Source organism: Symphalangus syndactylus, chromosome 8, assembly GCF_028878055.3.
Source record: "Symphalangus syndactylus isolate Jambi chromosome 8, NHGRI_mSymSyn1-v2.1_pri, whole genome shotgun sequence".
Lineage (NCBI taxonomy): Eukaryota > Metazoa > Chordata > Mammalia > Primates > Hylobatidae > Symphalangus > Symphalangus syndactylus.
Window position 1 is genome coordinate 109,210,998 of NC_072430.2, and position 23,819 is coordinate 109,234,816.

A 23,819-nucleotide genomic window follows, 5' to 3' on the forward strand; every position below is an offset into this window, starting at 1 on the left:
GAGCCACCTTGCCTGGCCTTACATAGTTAATTTCTATAGCATAATTATACTGCTCTGTAAGCAGATTTCCTGTGTGACTGCATTTTGTCATATATAGAAAAATTAGTATGTAGTTTTGTAAGGTTCAAATTGATGTTAGAACTGAAGATGGAAGAGTACTTAGCTTTGTTTCTTAAACTTATGCCATCCTCCTAAAAGCAATCTTGCAGACAAATGAAAGGGTAAAAAAAAAAAAAAAAAGTGGAAAGGCCTTTGTCTTTTGGAAGAAAAAATCACATAGTGATACTCTGAAAAGCTCTCATCGGAGAATAAAGGATGCAATCTCTGTATTAAACACAGATGGAATATTTCAGTCTCAGCTGTCATTGAAGAATCTCCACATTAGTTTGGATTGCACACCTTTGGGGCATGTATAAATGACAGTGATAAAACTACCTCGTTGCTGAGCTGGAGTGTGCAACATCCCTTTATCTCTGCCATCTGGTGCTACAGAGGATGGCAAATTCTTCTCTGCCATGATTTTTCTTTCTGGGGGATTTCTAGACTTAGCATAGAATGTGTTGGACCAAAATCACTCTTTGCCCAGATTTCAGTGACAGTAGCCTGAAAAGAGAAACAGAATTCTAAGAGATTGTAAGTGTAGCAGGAGGCAGAGAAATTAGTTGATGCACTGTAAGATATTTTGGAGGGTAGTGGTTGATTACAATGTGGTGCTTTATAATCCCTGACCATATCTCATTCCCTAGTGATGGCAAGCTGTTCCTAGTTTTGTTTTTGCCATTTTTACTATTACTTGTAGCATAATAATAATTAATGCTTTGGTTCTTACCCATTGAAGCAATGAATGCTTGTTATTCTGCCTTAGGGCTCTTATTTATTGTGGATTCCCAAAACTAGTTTATAATGCTTTATCATCACTTACTCAATTTATCTAATTTAAGATCAATAACAAGATCTACTGGCTGTTGAGTCTTGCAACAACCTGTGTTCCTTTATTATCTACCACTGCCTGTGATTAAAATGAAAACAAAGTTGGATTACATTTTATTAACAAAAGAATATTTCCAAGAATTATGAATTAGCGATAGAAGGTTTATAAATGATTAAGTTTTAATTTTTCCCCCCAAATTGTACTTAGCTTATGTAAAACAATCTAGACCCATTTAGGAGTTTATTTGTTGTCATAAAATAGCAAGATGACAGTTGACTTTTCTCTGGATTTGTTCAGTAGAGAACTATGCTGGGAAGGATTATATTAATAGAACCACACCTGAATTGACTGAAGCCAGGTTACAATCATGAAAAATATGAATGAAAATTTTAACCAAATAAAACTTGGGGCTGTTTGAGTTAAAATTGAATAAAACTAAGTTAAATATACAACTGTTTGCAGCCTAGAGGAAAGTTACGTTGGTTTTTTTAGTTCTTAGGTAGTGTAGAGTGGTTAGAACCTCTTCTGACCAGCCTAGGTTGTATCGGCCTCTACTAATTTCTTAGCTCTGGGCACTTCCAGTGAATTACCTGAGCTCTCTAACACCCATTTCAGCTCCATCAAAATTGTTCGTATTTCCCTTTTCATTAGGGAAGGGTAGGTTTAATGAGTAAGTTCTTTCAGTCTTCATTTGCAGTGAGGTTGATTCCTGTGTGTCTACGAATTTAGCCATAACTCACCATTCCTCTTTCCATGTAGAAAATAATTGTGTTTTTTTTTTTGTATAAAAAAGTGAAAGTGTGTCCAGCAAGGAATAACTTGGGGAAAAGCCAGGAAAGCACTATCTTATTAGATATAAAGCATTCCATTGTCACCACAAGCAATTGTACAAAGAAGAAAGATTGGATTATGAAACTGGACTGTAATTCTTAGATGCAGTACCACTCCTAGAACACACTTGGCAAAAAGTCAGCAAGAAGATTGGACCTGGAGGGAGTGCTAGAAAGGCAAGTTGGTGGCAGGAGGGCAAACAGCACACTTTTTTTTCTAGTTACGGTGTTCTCTGGACATTCTCAGTGCCTTGATATTCCAGTGCTTGATAGGAAACCATTGGTAGAACATTAATTTCTTACTTTGCTCATTAGTCTAAGATTACAGTGTTAATTATTCACAAGAGAAGAAAGTAAGGATTTCTTTTTTTTTTTTTTTTTTTTTTTGGAGACAGAGTCTTGCTGTGTTTCCCAGGCTGGAGTGCAGTGGCGCAATCTTGGCTCACTGTAAGCTCCGCCTCCCAGGTTCACGCCATTCTTCGGCCTCAGCCTGAAAGTAAGGATTTCTTACTTCCCCTTCAAATCCCCCCCTTTAGAGACTGTACCAGATTTAAGCCTGATAACTTATTGGTTCCTTCTGGTCTAATTCTAGAGACATGTGTACCTTACTTATGGATACTTGGTAGGCATTCGTATTTGGATGCTCATCTTCACAAACCTGAGTGAGGTACATTGTGAGGGTAGAATATTGGAGAAAAATGCCTGATTTGATAAAAAAGAGTTTTTCAATAAAGGACCACCTAATTTCTGCCTTCTGGACAGACTTCACAATTGGGGATACAAGTGGTATTCTAATTGTGAGCATCATCCTGGTTTCCATTCCACCCCTAGCAGAGTGCCTGCCATGATGATGCTTTTTTTTTTTACTTGATAAAGGGATTCACACAAAAGAGATACAAGGTGAGCCTGAGGAATCTTGTTCCCCAACCTAGAAGATGCTCAGCCTAATGAAAATCACCTCAAAAGGAAACAGGAGCCAACCGGATGGCACTTGCACTGGTAAAATTTTGAAATTTTGAGCATCAAAAAAGAATAACGACTGTAATAGATAGCAATGTATTGAATACATAAAAGCCATTGAGTAAGTGATATACATAGTGATATACGATAATACCACTTAGATAACATCATAAAACATGAAATACTTAGGGATAAATTTGACAAAATATGTCAAATTACAAACTACCCAGCATTGTTGAGAGAAGTGAAAAAAGACTGACCTAAGTAAATGAGAGAGATAGTTTTTATGAATCAGTTTTTATGTCATTAAAAATGCTAATCTTCAAATTGTTTATATATAAATTTAGTGTAATCCCAACAAACCTTGACAGGCTTTTTTTTTTTTTTTTTTTTTTTTTTGGTAGAAATTGTCTGGAATTGATAGAATCAGGTATAAGCTGATTCTAAGTTTATTTGGAAATATAAAGAACCTACAATAGTAAAAACATTTCTGGAACAAGAAAACCTAAAATGAAGAGAACTTATAGTACTGAATTTCCAGACTTCCTATAAAGCTACTTAAGTCAAAATTGTGGTATTGACGTTAGGTTAGAAGATAGATCAATAACTTGAATAGAATCCCCAAATAGACCACAGTTATACAGTCAATTAATTTTTGGCCAAGATGTCTAGATAATTAAGTGGAGGGAAAGGACAGTCTGATCAGCAAGTGGTGTTACTAAACCCACCTGTCTCCATTCAATACAAAGTTCACTTGAAATGGATCATAGAACCATAACATTTCTAGAGAAAAAGAATTGGAGACTTTTTTCGTTACTGCAATTTTAGCTTAGGCAAATATTCTTATATACAGCATACCTGAACTGCAGAAGAAAATGATAAATTGTCAAGCCAAAGACTGGGAGAAAATATTTGCAAAGCATATGCTTAATAAAAGACTAGTGTCTGACATACACAGATAACTCTTATAATTTAATATTGAGGTACCCTGATTAAAACTGTGGTCCAATATTTAAATAGACATATTTCCAAAAAAAGATAGACATATAAATATGTGAAAAAGTGCACAATGTCTCAGTCATCAGAGAAAAGCAAATCAAAATTACAGTGATAACATTATATACACTGAAATCGCTAAAATTAAAAAGTACTGAAAATAGCAAGTATTGGCAAAGGACAAAGCAGCTTGAACTCTCATACATTGCTGGGCAATTCAGAATTTAGAATAGTCTAATCATTTTGAAAAAGTTTGACATTTTCATAAGTTAAACCTGTGCTTAGCCATTCTGTTCTTAAGTATCTACCTAAAAGAAATGAAACACGTGGTCCCACAAATAGCAGTAAGTGAATGTTCATAGCAACTTTGTTCATAATAACCTCAAACTGCAACCAACCCAAATATCCATCACCTGGTAAGCAGATGAGCAAATTGTGCTAATATTTATACAGTGGAATTCTACTCAATACAGTGGAACGACTACTTTTACGTGCAAAAACATGGATGAGTCTCAAAAGTGTTTCACAAAGTGAAAGAAGCCAGACATCAGAGACTATATACTCTAATATGATTCCATTAAATGAAATTCTTAAAGAGCAAAACTGTAATGATACAAATTAGATCAGTGGTTCCTAGGGGTGAAGTGAGGAAATTAACTGCAAAGAGCAGGAGGGAAATTTTGGGTTAGTGGAAGTGTTCTACATCTTGATCGTGGTGATGGTCGCACAACTCTATGCATCTGTCAAAACTCAAACTTTACCACTGAAATGGGTGAATTTTACTGTATTCAAATTAGTCCTCAATATAATTGTTTAAAAATAGGACCATAGTGGTATTTGAGGGGAAAAGAGGTAGGGGTGATGGGTGTTAAAATAACGAAAAAAGAAAAAAAGGAAAACGTTCAGCAGTCTGCCTGCTAATAAATTTAGGAGAAATTATAGAATTGGCAAGATTACATTTTTAAAATCGTTACAGTAGCAATTGATTCAGTCAAGAAGCCTCAGTGACAACCATTTGAGGAAGTTGTTGAACAAGATAGTCACAAATACTGCACTACAAATTACTGACTACCTTAGTTGGATAAAGTGCACCTTTGTAATACCCATCATTTTCATCGAAACTCACATTGCTAGCAATGAACAACCTGACACCACTCTGAAAATACCCATCCTTGTCATCAAAATTCACATTGTAGCAGTGGACCACCTGATAATCATGTGTTTGTTGATGTGCACCCCCATGAAATGCTCTTGTTCATATTGTTTAATTTGAATCTAAACCAAACTAAAACCCTAATTTTCAATGTTCAGGGAATACAAGGGATAGAGAAATGAGTTTAACAATGCCATAAGTAAATGATTGGCCAAATCCTGAATGTAGGACATTCTACAAGGCAATTGACTGGACTCTTCAAAAAGTTATGTCAAAAACAAACAATAAGAAAACAGGAAAGAAAGGGGAACTTTTCCAGATTTAGAGTTGAAAAAGTCACAGCCAAATGTAATGTATGCAGCTTGATTGGATTCTTGTAGGTGAAAAAAGTTGAAAAAGACACTTTAGGGCAGGTGGAAAAAATTTAAAATATGGATGGGCCATTAGACAAAGTGGAATTTGGTTAATTGTTGTGGTTTGATAATGGTATTTTGGTTTTGAGGAGACTTTTTATTCATAGGGGAAGCATGGTGTGTTGCATCATGTCGTCTGCAAGTCGCTTTGATGCAGAAATAAAAGAATAATTCACATCCACATAAGGCAACAATAGCAGAATATAAATTATTAAATCTGGGTGAAGGGTGTATGAGCATTTATTTACTCTTATTAACTTTTCTATATGCTTAAAATTTTATGACAAAAAGCTGAAATATAAATATACTCTTCTCTGGGAAAGATAGCTCTGAAGAGTAGTGTACCCCAGGAAACTCTTTGAGACTTTTGATTCTTAAGTGATGTGACCATTTAAGAAGACACATCCCTCTTACTCCCTCTTTTCTGAATATCAAATCCTCAGTTCTACTAAAAAATTATGTTTCTATATAGGAGGAGAAATCTATGAGTACTATTTTTTTTTTTGGTGAGAAACTAAAGATTAACTGATTTTTAAATTTGGATTAATTCATAAAGAAAATGCATTAGTTAAAACAAACATGTAAAACTTTTTTATTTTTTAAATTCAAATTTTTATTTCCATAGCATTTGGGGTACAAGTTTTTTTTTTGTTACATAGATGAACCATATAGTGATGAATTTTGATATTTTAGTGTACCCATCAAACTGAGTGTGTACATTGCACCTAATGTGTGGTTTTTATCACTAGCCCCCTCTTTCATCCTCCTCCTCCTGAGTCTCTAACGTCCGTTATATCACCTGCATGCCTTTGCGAACTCATACCTTAACTTCCACTAATAAGTGAGGACATACAGTTTTTGGTTTTGGGTTTTTTACTTCTGTGTTACTTTTTTTAGAATAATGGCCTCTAGCTCCATCCAAGTTGCTGCAAAACATATTATCTTGTTCTTTTTAATAGCTGAGTAGTATTCCATAGTGTATATGTACCACATTTTCTTTATCCACTTGGTAGTTGATGGCATTTAGATTGGTTCTACATCTCTGCAATTGTGAATTGTGCTGCTGTAAACATACCTGTGCAAGTGTCTTTTCATAGAAAGACTTCTTTTCCTTTGGATAGATACTCAATAGTAGGATTGCCGGATTAAATGGTAGATCTACTTTTAGTTCTTTAAGGATTCTCCATACTGTTTTTCATAGAGGTTGTACTAATTTACATTCCCACCAGCAGTGTATAACCATTCCCTTTTCCCCACATCCACACCATTATCTGTTGTTTTTTGACTATCTATTTATTTATTGAGATGGAGTTTTGCCCTTGTTGCCCAGGCTGGAGTGCAATGGCCCAATCTCAGTTCACCGCACCTCTGCCTCTTGGGTTCAAGCAATTCTGCTTCAGCCTCCCTAGTAGCTGGTATTACAGGCACATGCCACCATGCCCAGCTAATTTTTGTATTTTTAGTAGTGATGGGGTTTTCTCCATGTTGGTCAGGCTGGTCTCGAATTCCTGACCTCAGGCGATCTGCCTGCCTCGGCCTCCCAAAGTGCTGGGATTACAGGCATGAGCCACCGTGCCCTGTTGACTTTTTAATCGTGGCCATTCTTGCAGAGTAGGGTGATAACTCATTGTGGTTTTAATTTGCATTTCCCTGATGGTTAGTGATGTTGAGCATTTTTTCATATCTTTGGCCATTCGTATATCTTCTTTTGAGAAATGTCAGTGTCTTTTACCTACTTTTTAATGAGATTATTTCTTTTGCTCTTGCTGATTTGTTTGTGTTCCTTGTAAATTCTGGATACTAGTCCTTAGTCAGATGTGTACTTTGCAGATATTTTCTCCCATTCTGGGTGTTGTCTGTTTACTCTGCTTATTGTTTCTTTTGCTGTGTGGAAGCTTTTTAGCTTAATTTGGTCCCATTTATTTGTTTTTGTTGCATTTGCTTTTGGGATCTTAGTCATGAATTCTTTGCCTAGGCCAATGTCTAGAAGAGTTTTTCCAACATTGTCTGCTAGAATTTTTATAGTTTCAGATCTTATATTTAAGTCTTTGGTCCATCTTGAGTTGATTTTTGTATGAAATGAGATATAGGTATCCAGTTTATTCTTTTATATGTGGCTTGCCAGTTTTCCCATTTAATACATAGGATGTCCGTTCCCCAATTCATGTTTTTGTATGCTTTGTTGAAAATCAGTTGGCTGTACATATTTGGCTTTATTTCTGGGTTCTCTGTTCTTTTCTATAGATCTATGTGCCTACTTTTATACCAGTACCATGCTGTTTTGGTAACTATAGTCTTGTAGTATAATTCAAAGTCCAGTCATGTGATACCTCCAGATTTGTTAAAAACTATTGCTTAGGATAGCTTTGGCTATTCGGGCTCTTTTTTGGTCCCATATTAATTTTAGGATTTTTTTCTAATTCTGTGAAAAATGATGTTGGTATTTTGATGGAAATTGCATTGAACCTGTAGATTTCTTTAGGCAGTATGGTCATTTTCGCAATATTGATTCTTCTAATCCATGAGCATGGGATGCGTTCCCATTTGTGTCATCTATGATTTCTTTTAGCGGTGTTTTATAGTTCTCCTTGTGGAGATCTTTTACCTCCTTGGTTACATATGTTCTTAGGTATTTTATTTTTTTTCCTGATGTTGTGAAAGGGGTTGAGATCTTGATTTGATTCTCAGCTAGGTCACTGTTGGTGTATAACAGTCCTACATTTTTGTGTACATTGTAAATCTAACTTTCTAATGTGGAACTAGTGAGATTAGAATCTGAGGCTAGAGTATTAGCTTTATATTTTTGCATAACAAATTACCACATAGCTTCTTAAAACAAGTCCAGTTTATTAGGTAGGAGTTCTGAAGGCCAGAAGTCTGGACAGACTGAGCTGAGTTCTCTAATTAGGGTCTCACAAGGCCAAAATCACGGTATCAGCCAGGCTGGGCTCTTGTATGGAGGCTCTGGGATGCTCTGTTGCAGAGTTTGACCTCCTGGACAGGCAGGTCTGAGGTCCCCACATCCTTTCTGGCTGTTCATTATGGTCACCCCCTGCTCCTAGAGGGTGCCTCAATTCTCTCTTGCATTTCTCTTTCATCTGGAAATCAGCAACAGCTGATTTTTTTTTCTTCTCTAACTTCCCCTTCTGCTAACATCAGGAGAAAACTGTTTTTAAATGGCTGATGTAATTAGATGAGACCTACTAAATAGTCTCCCTGGTTTAAGGCCAACTGTATCATATAACATAAAATAATTCCAGGGATGATGTGTCATATGCACAGTTTCTATCTATACTCAGTGGGAGGATTATGCAAGGGTGAGTATCACTGGGAATTCTTAGGATTCTGCCTAAGAGTTTCTACTTTGGTTTTTGGGAGACAATTTTTTAAATCTACTTTTTAATGTACTTATGTGTATGTTAATTCTCTGTGCTTTATCACCTACCTATTTATTGAATTGTGTGTGTTACTTCACTATACCCCAGCATCTGTCAACTTATTTAAATGTGTGTGTTGGTATTCTGTGCCTTGGTATCTACTCATTCATTGGAATGTGTGTTTTGGTTGATTGTGCCCCAGTATCTATGTATTAAAATGTGTGTGTTGGTTCACTCAGCCTTTCCATTTATCTACGTATTGAAATGTGTGTGTTGGTTCATTGTGCCATGGCATCTGTCTATTTATTGAAATGTGTATGTTGGTTTTCTGGACCTGGGCATCTATTTATTGAAATGTGTATGGGGATTTCATCATCTCTATTATTATATTATTATTATTTTGAGAGACAGTGTTTTGCTCTGTTGCCTAGGCTGGAGTGCAGTGGTACAATCATAGCTCACTACAGCCTCAAACTCCTGGGCTCATACAAACCTCCAGCCTCAGCCTCCTGAGTAGCTAGGACTACAGGTGTGTGCCACCACACCTGGCTAATGTTTTTTGTTTTATTTTATTTTAATGGATATAGGGTCTTGGAATGTTACCCAGGCTAGTTTCAAATCCCTGGCCTCAAGTGATGCTCCCAAACTGCAGGGATTACAGGTGTGAGCCAACCATGCCTGGCTTCATTATGTCTATTTTATCCGTGTATTCTCTCAATGTAAGATAAACAGATATTTTTATCAGAAAAAAAATTTTGGTTTTAATATTATTTAAGAGGGCAGGCATTTCCTTTTTAAGAATAAAGCTTCTCAGCTTTATTTTGTAATCATAACACAGTAATGACATTTTTAAAAGAAATATACAATGCCCTTTTATTTTTTTGTATTAGTTTCAAAGATATTCCCTAAACTTTAATTCTGTTTTCTTTCTTTCTTTTTCTTTTCTTTTGTCTTTTTTGAGATAGAGTCTCACTCACTCTGTCATCACCCAGGCTGGAGTACAGTGATGCCATCTCTGCTCACTGCAACCTCTACCTCCCAGATTCAAGTGATTCTACTGCCTCAACATCCCAAGTAACTGAGATTACGAATGTGCTATCATGCCTGGCTAATCTTTTTTTTTTATTTTTTAGTGGAGACAGGGTTTTTGCCATGTTGGCCAGGCTGATCTCGATCTCCTGACCTCCAATGATCTGCCTGCCTTGGCTTCCCAAAGGGCTGGGATTACAAGTGTGAGCCGTTATGCCCGGCCAACTTTAATTCTTTACATCTTCGGCACATTTATTTTCTGATTGCTCTATATGAAATCAAATCCAGCCATACCTTTATTGGTAGCATGCTTCAGTTATCTATTCCTGTAAACAAGCCAGCTTAGCCATAGTACTATAAAACAAAAACTGTTTTATTATGCTTCTGGATTCTGCGGTTTAGGAATTTAGGCAAGGTATGGCAGGGATGCCTGGTCTCTGCATCACGATGTCTGCGGCATCAGCTAGAATGGCCAAGGCTTCAATAGCCAGGGAGACTCAAAAGGTTGAAACCTAAAATACACTGAAGGATTCATTACTCTTATGTCTATATCTGGGCCGGGATGACTAAAAGGCTGAGCTCAGCTGGGGCTGTCCACCAGAGTGCCTTCATGTAGCCTCCTGATGTATCTTGGGCTTCCTCAGAGCATGGTGACACCAGTGTGCACAGATTTCATACATGACAGCTCTAGGTTCCCAGTGCAACTGAAAAGTTAATCTAAAAATCTTATATCACATTTAAAATAGAACATGTCCCAATATTGTTTGTCATATTTGATAACTGATGTTTTTGTGTATCTTAAAGTGTGTTCATGTGTTTTAAGTTATGGTTTTATCTCTAGAAAAAAGCAATGGTGACTTCTAAATCATAAAATTGAGACTCTTAAATGAATGGAAAAATATATTACCTATATATTATTCATAGATAAGTAGCATTTTTATTTTATTTCAAAATAATTGGCATCAATTTGAATAATGCATAGTTTAAGAAGCTTGTAGCATAATTAAAAATGGCAGGCTTTGCTATGTTCCTGTATCACTAATGAACTGTTAGAATTTTGTAGAGAGCTAACAACTTTTGGAAATAGGAGGGCAGGAAACATTACTGATATAGTGATATAAGAGAAAGGATAAAAAGATACAATTAGTATTTATAAAATGAAATTATATTTGCCCTGTTCTTGGCTTTCTCACAGGAAAGAAATAACTTTTTCTTGTGTTACTTAAAATGAGATCTGATGCCGCTGAGTTCTTTGTTTTCTCCTATGATAGGCCTGAGAAAATTAGGACTTCATTTCCCCAAATCTTCATGGGTCTTGAACCAACAGAAATGTGTTATAGTAGCCACCTGCGACACTAACTCTCCTCACAGAACCCATCATGATATGGTCTTAGTTCGTAATTCAGTGTTTCCTTAGATTTATAGTGTTGTGTTTAATCTTAGAGCCCTCCATATTATTTTCCAAGTAGTCTTTAGTTTATTAAGACTATGTTTATTCTTACTAATTTGAGAAGAAAGTCTTGAAAAGTCCTGGCTTCACCTTCCTTTTCTACCACCTTTATAGAAAATACACCTCTTATACCTGTAATTTAGCAAATTATACCTGTAATTTGGCACTTTGTAGATATAAGGTGAAGTCATTTTAGGGGGCTGTCCCGGTGGGGACACAAGCCATCTGGCCAGGGATATTGTGTGCTTCTCAACTGTCACAGTTCTTCCTACTCATTATATAATGAGCTTTTCTAAAAGCCATTTTTTTTTCTTAAAGATTTCAGCAAATCCCTGAACTGTAACAATAGGATTAAGTGATGCTGACATTCCAAGTCCAGAGGTTCTCAGTGTGGTCCCTGGGCCAATAGTATCAGTATTACCTGGGAACTTACTATAAATGCATGTTCTTATGCTTCACCCAGGATCTACTTACTCAGAAACTCTGGGGCTGGGATCCAAGAGTCTTTTAATAAGCTATGCCGGGGATACTGATGCAGGCTAAGTTTTAGAACCACTGTCTAAGGATTTGCGATTGTTCTTAGTATTTAACATGCATTGTACCTTCTTATCTTTCTGAATAAGTATTTCTTATTATTTATGTAAGGTAGCTTTATATATATAAAATAGTCATACATTTTAACATTCTATGTATATGTACATAGCACATATATTTTTCTTGATTTTTACATTAATTTAAAAATGGGGACTGCACTGTCTCTGTCATTGACCTCTCCAGATTTTGAGACAGAAATGAAAATAAGTAAAATGTAAAAATGAAGATAAGTAGACCAGGGTGGGACTCCATGGAGCTGGAGATCGATGGGCAAGAGATGTGAAGAGGTGAGGAGAAACGGATAGAGTAAGGGTCAGGACCTTGGGGGCAGGAACTTGTGCTGGGAGCTTAGCTGAGAGCATCACTGGGGCAGCTGAGTGAGAATAGAGCAAAAGCTGTTGCTCTGTCTATATGGTTTTAACCAGGGTTGTTTTATTCCAGGGATAATGGGAAGGTTGGATCTACATCCTTTTCTCAGTTGATTCTTCTCATTGATACCTTTGCCTTTAGCACTGTGTAAACTCATTCCTGCAGTAAAATGACTTTTTAAATGATTGCTCACTTGTCACTAACTTGATCTGCATTGTCAGACTTAATTATAAAACTTTTAATTCTACTTAGTACTGTAACATAGGATAGTGTTTTAATAGGTAGAGTAGGATTGTTTTGCTATGTTAGATTAAATATGGAGGGGGTGTTCATAGACAAAGAACCATCAGTTGCTTTTTCCAGGAACATTATATCATTGTTTTAACAAGCAAAAAAGATTTCATTTACATTGTTTCCATTTACAAAGCTTTTTCTCAGAGTTTGTCTTTTGGAAGTCCACACTCTTTGTTTTGTAGTAGGTTGGGAAGCAACATGGCTCTAAGCAAGTTAACCCTGTTTTAAATTTATTCCTTTATTTTTTGGAATAGTAATTTAGTTATGATTCATAATTTCAATGTTATCTTTAATGTGTTAACTTTTAGTTTTAGTGTATGTACCCAGAGTAGATACTTACTAAATGTTGGTTGAATGAATGAAGATTGGCTTTGTTAAGATTTTTGGAGAGAGCTCCTTCTGTGTTATAAAGGTGCTCGGAAGGGTGATTTTTGCTGCTGCTCTGGTTTGATTTTTGCATTATATTTTTGTAGTTAAATATTGATCTCTCTTTTGAAATTCTTAATTGCATATGGATTTTTAAAGTTGATCTTTATTTTATGGTTCTTTGCTTTAAATGTTCCACTTAATTTTAAATGAGGATTTAAAACAAGCTCTAAACTAGTATAGAGCACATGTACATATCTTGAAAAATGACCTGTTACAAGCCTGTATACTGTGGCATTTACTGGTAAGGTTTCTCATCATGTGCATGTGAAGAAAAAAGAAACAAACTTGTTTTATTGCTTTAATGGTGTTGTAAAAAATGGCAAGAACTTCAGCAGGGCTTTATATTAGCCAACTCATTTGGGTTTCTAACTTCCTTCTTATTGCTTCTCCTTCCCATAGCTTCATGAGTGGCCTTTCAAGTTTTTTTTTTTCCACTTACATATACTCATATTTTTATTTTCCGTGTAACTCTGACACATATTTACTCTCACAGGTCTGTCACTACTCAGATATCCTCTGTATGGTGATCTCAGATCGTAGCCATGTTTCATGCCCCTAATGCTACTCAGCCAGTGGAAGCTGACATTTCAGAAGGGAAGTGTGGATGGGCCACAAAGGGAGGACTTCTCATTTCTTTCACTGAGAAGTATTTTGGCTCTTTGGTTGGTTGTAAGAACGACTAGGACTACATTGGACTAGTAAAACCTGATTTCAGAGTCTAACAAAACCCCAAGGTAGGCAGTCAGAAACCTGGACCTCATAAAGGGAAATGAAAAGTGATCAAGAAGCTAGATCTGGCCCTTTTTTTCTATCTGTATTAGATATCTGCTCCGTTCTTTTCTTACCTCTCAATTGATTTGGTAAAGATGGCTAAATGAGAACAACTGAATTGTAAAATTATCTACATTTCATGATTAAGCCTGAGTGAATTAAGATCTTTGTACCAGAGAGTTATTCAGATTGGTCCAACTTGGACCATATATTCTCCTATATCCGACAGACTGTGGACAAAAGATGGGGTTCACAGTAAAACAGAATGTGGACCCTCAGGAACCTTGTTCCATGGCAAGGTCAGATCTATTCTGATTCAAACGAGGCCAAAGCAAACAAAATCCAAAATTTGGGGTTTTAATTGATATAAAAACATTTTGAATTTTGTAGCACATTTTTCTAATTCTTAGGTGCCAATTTGGAACTGACAGTTCTTATTTTTCAAGATGGATCAGACAAATGAATGTTTTTAATCTGTGTGGAATGAGAAACTGGGGAGGATGCAGCTGAATGTATGTTTTAAAAGAGAGAGAGGGTTTAATGGCTGAAACAAGTTCTAAGAAGAGTCAGAAAGAGATCCAGGGCCAGTCAGATGAAACTGGTGGCCTTGGGCAGAAGAGAAATTGTTCTCTAAGACAAGGGATATCAATGTGACTGTGTGTCAGGATTTGGAGAGTTGAACTTAATTCCTGAGTGGGAGTCAAGGCTGTCAGCTAAGATTGACAGGGTTCCACTCTAACCCATTCTCCTCCAGTAAAAGCAAGTGATTGATTAATTGAGTGGGGCTGTCCACTCAGATGCAGCAGGACTGAGGGAAAAGAAATTGAAAACAGATAGTTGAGAAGTGAGAGAGTAGAAGTGCTTTATTGTGGGGTCCTATCTGAGTAGGGAATGAAATAAAGACAGGAAGGGACACAGTTGTTGAAGAAGAGGAATGCTTTAAAGTTGAGGTCTCAATGTTCTAGGCTCACACTTAGTGATAGAAAGATGGAGGATAGAAGATGGAACTCCAGAATTGATGATGTTGGAGAAAATCCTGTTCTGGTGATGCCAGGGTCTGTGCTATGGCCACTGACTTTTCCCGTGGTAGCATTTCCTTGGAGAAGGTCAAGGAACTTGTGTTTTGGGGCTCTTCAATCGGCCTCCCATATGGACATTGATAATAATAGCTAACTTTCTAGGACTACCTATTCTCTGCCAAACAATGTAACAGATTTTTGCATATGTTACTTCCAACCATTATAATAATCCTTTGTAAGGTAGATACTTTTTTTTTGTTGTTGTTGGAGTTTTGCTCTGTCACCTGGGCTGGAGTGCAACTGTGCAATCTCGGCTCACTGCAACCTCTACCTCCCGGGTTCAAGTGATTCTCCTGCCTCAGCCTCCTGAGTAGCTGGGATTACAGGCACCTACCACCACACCTGGCTAATTTTTGTATTTTTAGTAGAGATGAGGTTTCACCATATTGGCCAGGCTGGTCTCAAACTCCTGGCCTCAAGTGGTCTGCGTGTCTCAGCCTCCGAAAGTGCTCGGATTACAGGCATGAGCCACCACGCCCAGCTGATACTACCATTTTCATTACACCCAGAAGGTTGAGCCAATCTAATAATCTGTCCAAGATTATGTAGCTATTAATAGTAAATCCTGGAGATGGAATTGATATTCAGGTATATCTGTCTCTAAGGCCTCGCACTATTCACTTGCTGAACTCTGCCGTGGACTCCGCAAGCCCCATCCTCCCAGTTTCTGTTTTTTCTCTTCATTCCTTTGTTTTTGCCTTCCTTAATTTAAAAAAAGGGCTTAAAACAAACAAAAACATGTAATATAGCAGGATTTTTTTTTGCTTTTTTTAAATTATACTTTAAGTTCTACGGTACATGTGCACAACGTGCAGGTTTGTTACATATGTATACATGTGCCATGTTGGTGTGATGCACCCATTAACTCATCATTTACATTAGGTATATCTCCTAATGCTATCCCTCCCCCCTCCCCCCTCCACCCACCCCACAACAGGCCCCGGTGTGTGATGTTCCCCTTCCTGTGACCAAGTGTTCTCATTGTTCAATTCCCACCTATGAGTGAGAACATGCGGTGTTTGTTTTTTTGTCCATGCAATAGTTTGCTGAGAATGATGGTTTCCAGCTTTATCCATATCCCTACAAAGGACATGAACTCATTATTTTTTATGGCTGCATAGTATTCCATGGTGTATATGTGCCACATTTTCTTAATCCAGTCTATCATTGATGGACATTCGGGTTGGTTCCAAGTCTTTGCTATTGTGAATAGTGCCACAATAAACATATGTGTGCATGTGTCTTTATAGCAGCATGATTTATAATCCTTTGGGTATATACCCAGTAATGAGATGGCCGGGTCAAATGGTATTTCTAGTTCTAGGTCCTTGAGGAATCACCACACTGTCTTCCACAATGGTTGAAATAGTTTACCTCCCACCAATAGTGTAAAAGTGTTCCTATTTCTCCACATCCTCTCCAGCACCTGTTGTTTCCTGACTTTTTAATGATGTGGTGTGAGATGGTATCTCATTGTGGTTTTGACTTGCATTTCTCTGATGGCCAGTGATGATGATCATTTTTTCATGTGTCTATTGGCTGCATAAATGTCTTCTTTTGAGAAGTGTCTCTTCATATCCTTCGCCCACTTTGTGATGGGGTTTTTTTTTTCTTGTAAATTTGTTTGAGTTGTTTGCTGATTCTGGATATTAGCCCTTTGTCAGATGAGTAGATTGCAAAAATTTTCTCTCATTCTGTAGGTTGCCTGTTCACTCTGATGGTAGTTTCTTTTGCTGTGCAGAAGTTCTTTAGTTTAATTAGATCCCATTTGTCAATTTTAGCTTTCATTGCCATTACTTTTGGTGTTTTAGACATGAAGTCCTTGCCCACGCCTATGTCCTGAATGGTATTGCCTAGGTTTTCTTCTAGGGTTTTTCCGGTTTTACATCTAACATTTAAGTCTTTAATCCATCTTGAATTAATTTTTATATAAGGTGTGAGGTTTCAGCTTTCTACATGTGGCTAGCCAGTTTTCCCAGCACCATTTATTAAATAGGAAATCCTTTCCCCATTTATTGTTTTTGTCAGCTTTGTCAAAGATCAGATGGTTGTAGATGTGTGGTAGAGCCAAATCATGAGTGAACTCGCATTCACAATTGCTTCAAAGAGAATAGAATACCTAGGAATCCAACTTACAAGGGATGCGAAGGACCTCTTCAAGGAGAACTATAAACCACTGCTCAACGAAATAAAAGAGGACACAAACAAATGGAAGAACATTCCATGCTCATGGATAGGAAGAATCAGTATTGTGAAAATGGCCATACTGCCCAAGATAATTTATAGATTCAATGCCATCCCCATCAAGCTACCAATGACTTTCTTCACAGAATTGGAAAAACCTAAAGTTCATATGGAACCAAAAAAGAGCCCTCATTGCCAAGGCAGTCCTAAGCCAAAAGTACAAAGCTGGAGGCATCACGCTACCTGACTTCAAACTATACTACAAGGCTACAGTAACCAAAACAGCATGGTACTGGTACCAAAACACAGATATAGACCATTGGAACAGAACAGAGCCCTCAGAAATAATATAGCAGGATTTTAAAAAGAAATGAGAAATAAGCATTACAAATAAAAATTCGTAAGAAATAGGATGTAATCAAGGGTAGGTTAGCATAGAAATTCAAGGTGTTAATTTTATCACATTTACTAGGCTTAGGCTGTAAAATTGGCTTTAACGTTTTAAGAGCAAGCATGAAGAAACAAAAATTACATGATACTCAGAGTTGAGTAAGACTACTCGCAGTACTGAGATGTGGGAGATGATGACAGGCCTTGGGTAATGGGAAAAACATCATCATTAGGAAGACTCTTTATGAAAATATAATAATGTATTTTATTGAGTTCTTACTGATAATATCTATCATGTAGGCAAATAAAATTCTGTGAGGTTTAAAATAATATGGTTGAGTACAGTTGCTCAAAGACAGGTTGGAATTCAGGTAGAGCTAGGCAGATGCCACATTTTTTTTTAAAGATTGGCAGATTAAATGACACCTAAAGATGGGTAGAAAAATGTCACCAGTTCATAGCATTAAAAATTGTTCCATGTGGAATGATCTGAGATTTGGAATCAATTACTGTAATTTCTTCAACTAAGAGTTCAACTCCTTCCTGAGCCTGGATTAGGGCTCATATCCTGAATATACTAGGACAGATGTCTTAGTGTAATGTCCTGGTATGACCTGGTGACATTTTTCTACTCATCTTCCTGCAAAGAAGTAGGATATGAAGTCTAGACGGATGAGAAAGGATTCTGGAATTTTTTTTCTCTCTGTATTTTTATATCTTTTTACTAGACATGGGGAGGTTGTTTCATCTCACAATCTTTAGGGCAGTGGTTGTACAAAGTTAGCATGCATTTTAATTACTCAAAAGCTTATTAAAACACAGATTGCTGGTCCTCAGCTCTAGACTGTCTGATTCAGTGGGTCTGGAGTAGGGGATGAGAACTGCATTTTTAACAAGTTCCTAAGTGGTATTGATGGCTGCTGGTCAGAACCCACACTTTGAAAACCACTGCTCTACAAATAGGAAATAAAATGAAATTGGATAATAATTTAGAATATTTAATGCTAACATTCTAAATTAGAGAAAACCCTAGATTATTTTAATTTCTTTTATCCTGTATACCCATATCCTCATTGAAAGTAGTTTCAACGGTAAATCTGATAGAATTTTAGTTTGTTGAGATGGAGAATCTGTTCTTGCAAACTTGATCATTTGCATACTTATAATTTTATTTACTTGAGCCAACCCCCTTTTTGTTAATATCAAGGGTAAAATTTTATATAACCTGTGTCAAATTCATAATTAATTGAAATTGTAAAGTTTTGCAGGGAATTTTTGTCCCCCTAACACCCCCAAACTGATCTGTTAATTATCTGAAGTGCACAAGTGCAAAGATTCTAGCCTCTATTTTTGGAATGGTAATACCACCGAGGGCTATTTGAATAAAAAATAGATAATTTCTTGATTAGTTACAATGTTTTAAAGCCATGGTTTCTAAGGGTATTGAAGCAGAGAACTCGTTTAATGACTTTATTTCCCAAGTATCAAGGGGCCTTACATATCAATTTTTTGGTTTAGGATAATAATTTTGGTGTATTGTAACAACACTCTTTTTATATAGTGTTGATCTCTAAGGAGTGCTTCAATATTTTTTCATTTTTAGGATATCTCACAATGTTAGTAACTCAAATATTTCAAGTTCATAGAGAATATAATGTGACTAAGAGTTGTGGTTTACCAGTTTCTCCCAATTTGGCACCCACCAATTTGACTCATATCTAATGAGAGCATAAAATAGCCTTTATCTTTTTTTAATTCCAAAAATAAAGTCACTGAAAAACTTGTTGACAACAAAAAAAAAGAGCAGAGATCTGAATTATATTTCTCCTTTGTTCCTGATACGGTTTAAAAGCTAACCTGAACAACTCTGAGAACTTCATGCATTTACTGGGTAAAAACATGTGGGCTAACTGGGCTTGCGAAGATTCTAATATAATACTTTCTACACCAGCTGATAGTGATAGAGGAAGTTTCAGAACATCAATATTAATTTGTGTCCAGCTGATCACCTCATACGGCATGCTGGTGGCTCTGATTTTTCTTTTTTTAAACCTTGTTTTAATGTCTAATAAGATAAATTTCTACATGTGGAAAATATTAAAGTAATTAAAAACATTTGGCTTTTTTGCATATATTTTCTAAAATTAACTGACTTGTTAACACTCATCTCTCTTGTCTCTAATTGGGTTGAAATGTGTGAAAGAAAAGCTTTGATATGGAACTGATTTTCAAAGTATGGCTCAACTGTGATATACATGGAGGAGCCAATATATGCAGCTTTGAAAAAGTTTCTGATGTCAGTGTTTTTACTTAGGTGGCACAAGATTTGAATAAGAAGTTGCTACATCTCAATAACTAAGGTTTCTGTTATCATTTGGAAATCTAAGCACTATCACTGTAGAGCTTTGAGTTAAAAGGTGGTACTCCAAGGTCTGCTTCTGAAGAAATAGTTTCTCTTATTTCTTCAAAATATTCATAGTGTTGGCCTGGTGCTGTGACTCACGCCTGTAATCCCAGCACATTAGGAGGCCAAGGCAGGCAGATCGCTTTGAGCTCAGGAGTTCGAGACCAGCCTGGGCAACATGACAAAACCCCGTCTATACTAAAAAATACAGACATTAGCCGGGCATTGGCAACTCATGCCTGTAGTCCCAGCTACTTTGGAGGGTAGGGCTGGAGAATCGTTTGAGCCCCGGAGGTGGAGGTTGCGGTGAGCCCAGATCGCACCACTGCACTTCAGCCTGGGTGACAGAGTGAAACGCTGTTTCAAAAATACATACATACATACATACATACATACATACATAAAAGGAAATATTCATGGTGTCATCTCATTTCCTAGTAAAGGGGGGTGGGGCTATATTTAGTAATTTGTTTTTCTAAAGGCAGATAAATACTATCCTCATTTCAAGTGCTCTGTAGCTGGATGGCTTTGTTTGACTTTCTTTAAAATTATTTTTAAAGTGTGAGCAAACATAATTTTATATAATATCTTCATCAGATCAAAATGATGTAATTTAGGTAACTGTATTACATTTTTAAAAAATGTAAGCCGTCCTTACTCTACTATTTCACCATAGATGAATACTCAGTACATTGACACAGGTTATACTATTTTTTGAAGGTTGAATTTTACATAAAAACAAGGTTATATTCTATGCCTGTGGAAAAGTTAATATTCATTTCTTTCCTATCATCCTGTGAGCTTTATTAAAACTGCTACCACCTGTCAGCAAGAGGTAGAAGAGCATCATAATGAAAGGAATTGATGCTGAAATACCTTTCTGAAGAAAAATAGAAGCAGCTTCTTTTTTTGACTTGTGATATTTGGGGCCTCAGCTAATCAACGTTGCAAAAGTTTGAGATGATTGGAAATCTTAATGGAGGCAAATGGAGCCATATCCAGGCTTGGCGGGATCTGAAGCATATAAAATTTGGGAGGTTTTCTTTAAAGAAGAAAAAAAACCAAAAGCACACAAAAAAATGCTTTCCTTTAGAAATTTATAAAACTTCTAATGGAAAGTGTTGGATTCTCTCCTGGGGCCCTCTGGGCGGGAGAAGCCCTTAAGCTTAAACTTCTTTAACTTCAAGATACACACTGCCTTTTGGGCAAAGAGGAGAAATATTAGTTCTGCCTGTGGGCATGAGGTGGTCTCCAAACTTCCTTCCGGATCTGGCCCAATTTTTCAAACCTTCAATCCCAACTGAAAATAAGTTTTACTTCTGCTGTAGAATTTCCACCTTGTCTTCTTCAGTCCTGGTTTCTAATACATCTGTCTTATAACTTGAAATCTCTGAATAAAACTTGCTGAGTAGGTATTTTTTAATTGGTAGATTATGAGTTGACCAAAATTCAGCACTTGGCCAAAATTGCTGAAAATTGAGAGAAACTGTCATGGATGTAGTTGACAATTCATTGGCTTTTTTCATGTTTTAAGGTAGTATTAAGATAACACACCAACAAGCAAAGTATCTCAATCACATTATCCCTGAAGAAATGTAATCAATGACTTAAAATTTAATATTTCATATTATAGAGGCTCAGTAGGAGAACTGTGTGTTGGAACAGTATTTCCATAATACATCTTGTTCATAAGATCTGTGATGTCAAGGGCTATATATTCATCCTGCTGATCCCAATGTCTAATATGTCTTACTAAATATTTGCTTCACAAGAAAGAGAAGTGCTGTGTTTAAAAATGTAGGTTTTGGAACTTAAAATATCTGATAAGCATAATAATTACACACCGGGGTTACTTCCTTATATCATCCTAAAACATCTAGGAAATGTGCTAATTTTATATATTGAGAAAGTAAGATTATCTTTAAAAGTGTGGATTTTGGAGCTAGGCCCAGTGCCTTTGACTGTATTGCTTACTTACTCTGTGCTATGGGGAAATCCTTATGTCTTTATGATTCCATTTTCTCATGTATAAATTGAGGTATCTTTATGATGAAGATTAAATGGTATAATAAATGTAGGCTACTTGGTGAAGTGCCACATATGTAAGCCCTGTGAAGTGTTTACCTGTTGCTGCAGCTGTTAGCCATTGATTCAGCATCATGCAAGCACACATCTAATGAATTCCTACTTTTAGTGAATGAATAAAAAATGGTATCTTTATAAACTCGAATGTTGTCCCTTGTCAGAAAATTAGAACTGTGAAACCCAACTTATTTTCATTTTTGTCTTAGAGATCAGTAAGCTTAGAATGAAATTCATTATTCCAGTGGTGTAATTTGTTCAATTCAATTCTAAGAACCAACTACTACTTTATTTTCTTCAGTTGATCCCTATTCTCTTTGATCCTTTAATTTCTGATTTTATGTCATCTCAATCCATAAATCACTGCCAAGCCTTCTGAAAGGGGTGTAATTTATATTAAATGGCCTATCTCCCATTCCCCATTAACATCTTGACCATGTGCAATTGGTTCTCATCTGTGAGGTTTTAGTTGTAGCATGGATTCTTTTCAGGCTTAATTGGAAAAGCCGTCAGTCCTGTAAACCACCTATGACATCCCACAGTGTACTATACAGGTTAATTTTCCATGACTATTACATTTTGTGACACTGGTTTGAAGAGCAAAATCCAAATTATCTGCTTACTAAATGTATGAATTCAGAAGATGACATCTTTTCAAAATTCTTTTAAATTTTGGGGTAAGTTTAGGTAACCCCAAAAGTCCTATTCGGTGTTTTAGAGCCAAAATCTAGACAGATGGTGTAATGTAAAACACAGTTTTGTCAAAACACGCAGACCATTGGCTTATTTACCTGCTTATAGTTTATATTAAAAAGTAAGTTATCATTGAATGAGATTTTAGGTCTTTCTGAAAGTGAGAAATTTCCATTGAAAGATATGGCTAGTCATGTTTTTGTTGCCTAGGATTTTATAGCTGGAAATACTGTGTTTTAAAAATCTCTTCAGCTTTTCATCCACATTACAGCTAGGTGCTCCTAAATGTGTTGAAAGATTTCTATTAATATATGGTATTAAATGATTCATAATTTGAAGACTCTTAAAGTTCTTTGATCTTATAGCTAAAAATACTGCAGGTATTATAGTTACTAGAAAAAATTTCCCATTCTATACTGGGTTGTCTATTATCTGCAGCTTACTTAGAATTTTTAAAGGACAGCATAAATAAATGGAAACCCCCAAATCTGGTACTGATACTTGACTAGAAGACCCATGGCCTAGTTCCAGCTGTGTAATCAATAGCTATGTGATTTTGAGCAAATAAGTCAACCTCTCTATGCCTTAATTTTCTTATCAATAAAATGAGGAAAATTGGGCTAAATTGATTCCTAAGACCCCATTCAGCTGTAGAAGCCTTTGATTCTATTGTCACAAAGCAGCACACAATGAAATACTTTATTCAAAATGAAATGGTGAGCCAGGCGTGGTGGCCCACAGCTGTAATCCTAGCACTTTGGGAGGCTGAAGAAGGAGGATTGCTTGAGCTCAGGAGTTTGAGACCAGCTGGGCAACGTAGTAAGACCTCATCTCTACCAAAAAATAGAAATAAAATAATATAAAATAAATAAAATAATTGGTGCAGTGTTATTAAGCATTGGTCCCTGGAATATATCCAATGGTCAGGAAAGAAGGTCACAATTCTGTATAGTCTGCATAGTTGCAGCCAGGCTGGCTGATGCAGTATCTGTAAAGTTACTGTGGCTTTCTGTTTGCCTGCTGGGATTCTAGCAGTGAGGATAGCCTCTGGAAAACAGTGCCACTATGAGCCAGTTTCAGTTCCATTGAAGGAAAAAATGATTTGAGAAAATGGGATCCATGGACTTCTGTATTCTACCAGGGCTCAGCAAATACTTCACAGGTGATTTGGTTGGTAGTGATGAAAGGACCATTGAGACAGCTTTGTTCACATACATTCTTCAATTTGAAATGTTTATTATGACAGGCACTATAGCATGTGTAATTATGAATAATTATAAGAAGCAATAAAGCTCATAATGTTAAAGAGAGGGAACTCGAAAGGCAGTCTTCCTGGGTTTAAATCTGGGCACTGTCTCAATAGCTTTGAGATTTCAAGCAAGTCATTTAAC

General features: G+C 36.4%; 1 protein-coding gene across 4 annotated transcripts in view; it reads left to right on the plus strand.

Moving 5' to 3' along the window:
- Window positions 1-23,819, plus strand: part of PARD3B (par-3 family cell polarity regulator beta) — a 1,082,106-nt gene that overhangs the window by 185,080 nt on the left and 873,207 nt on the right. The gene's annotated exons all lie outside the window — the stretch shown is intronic.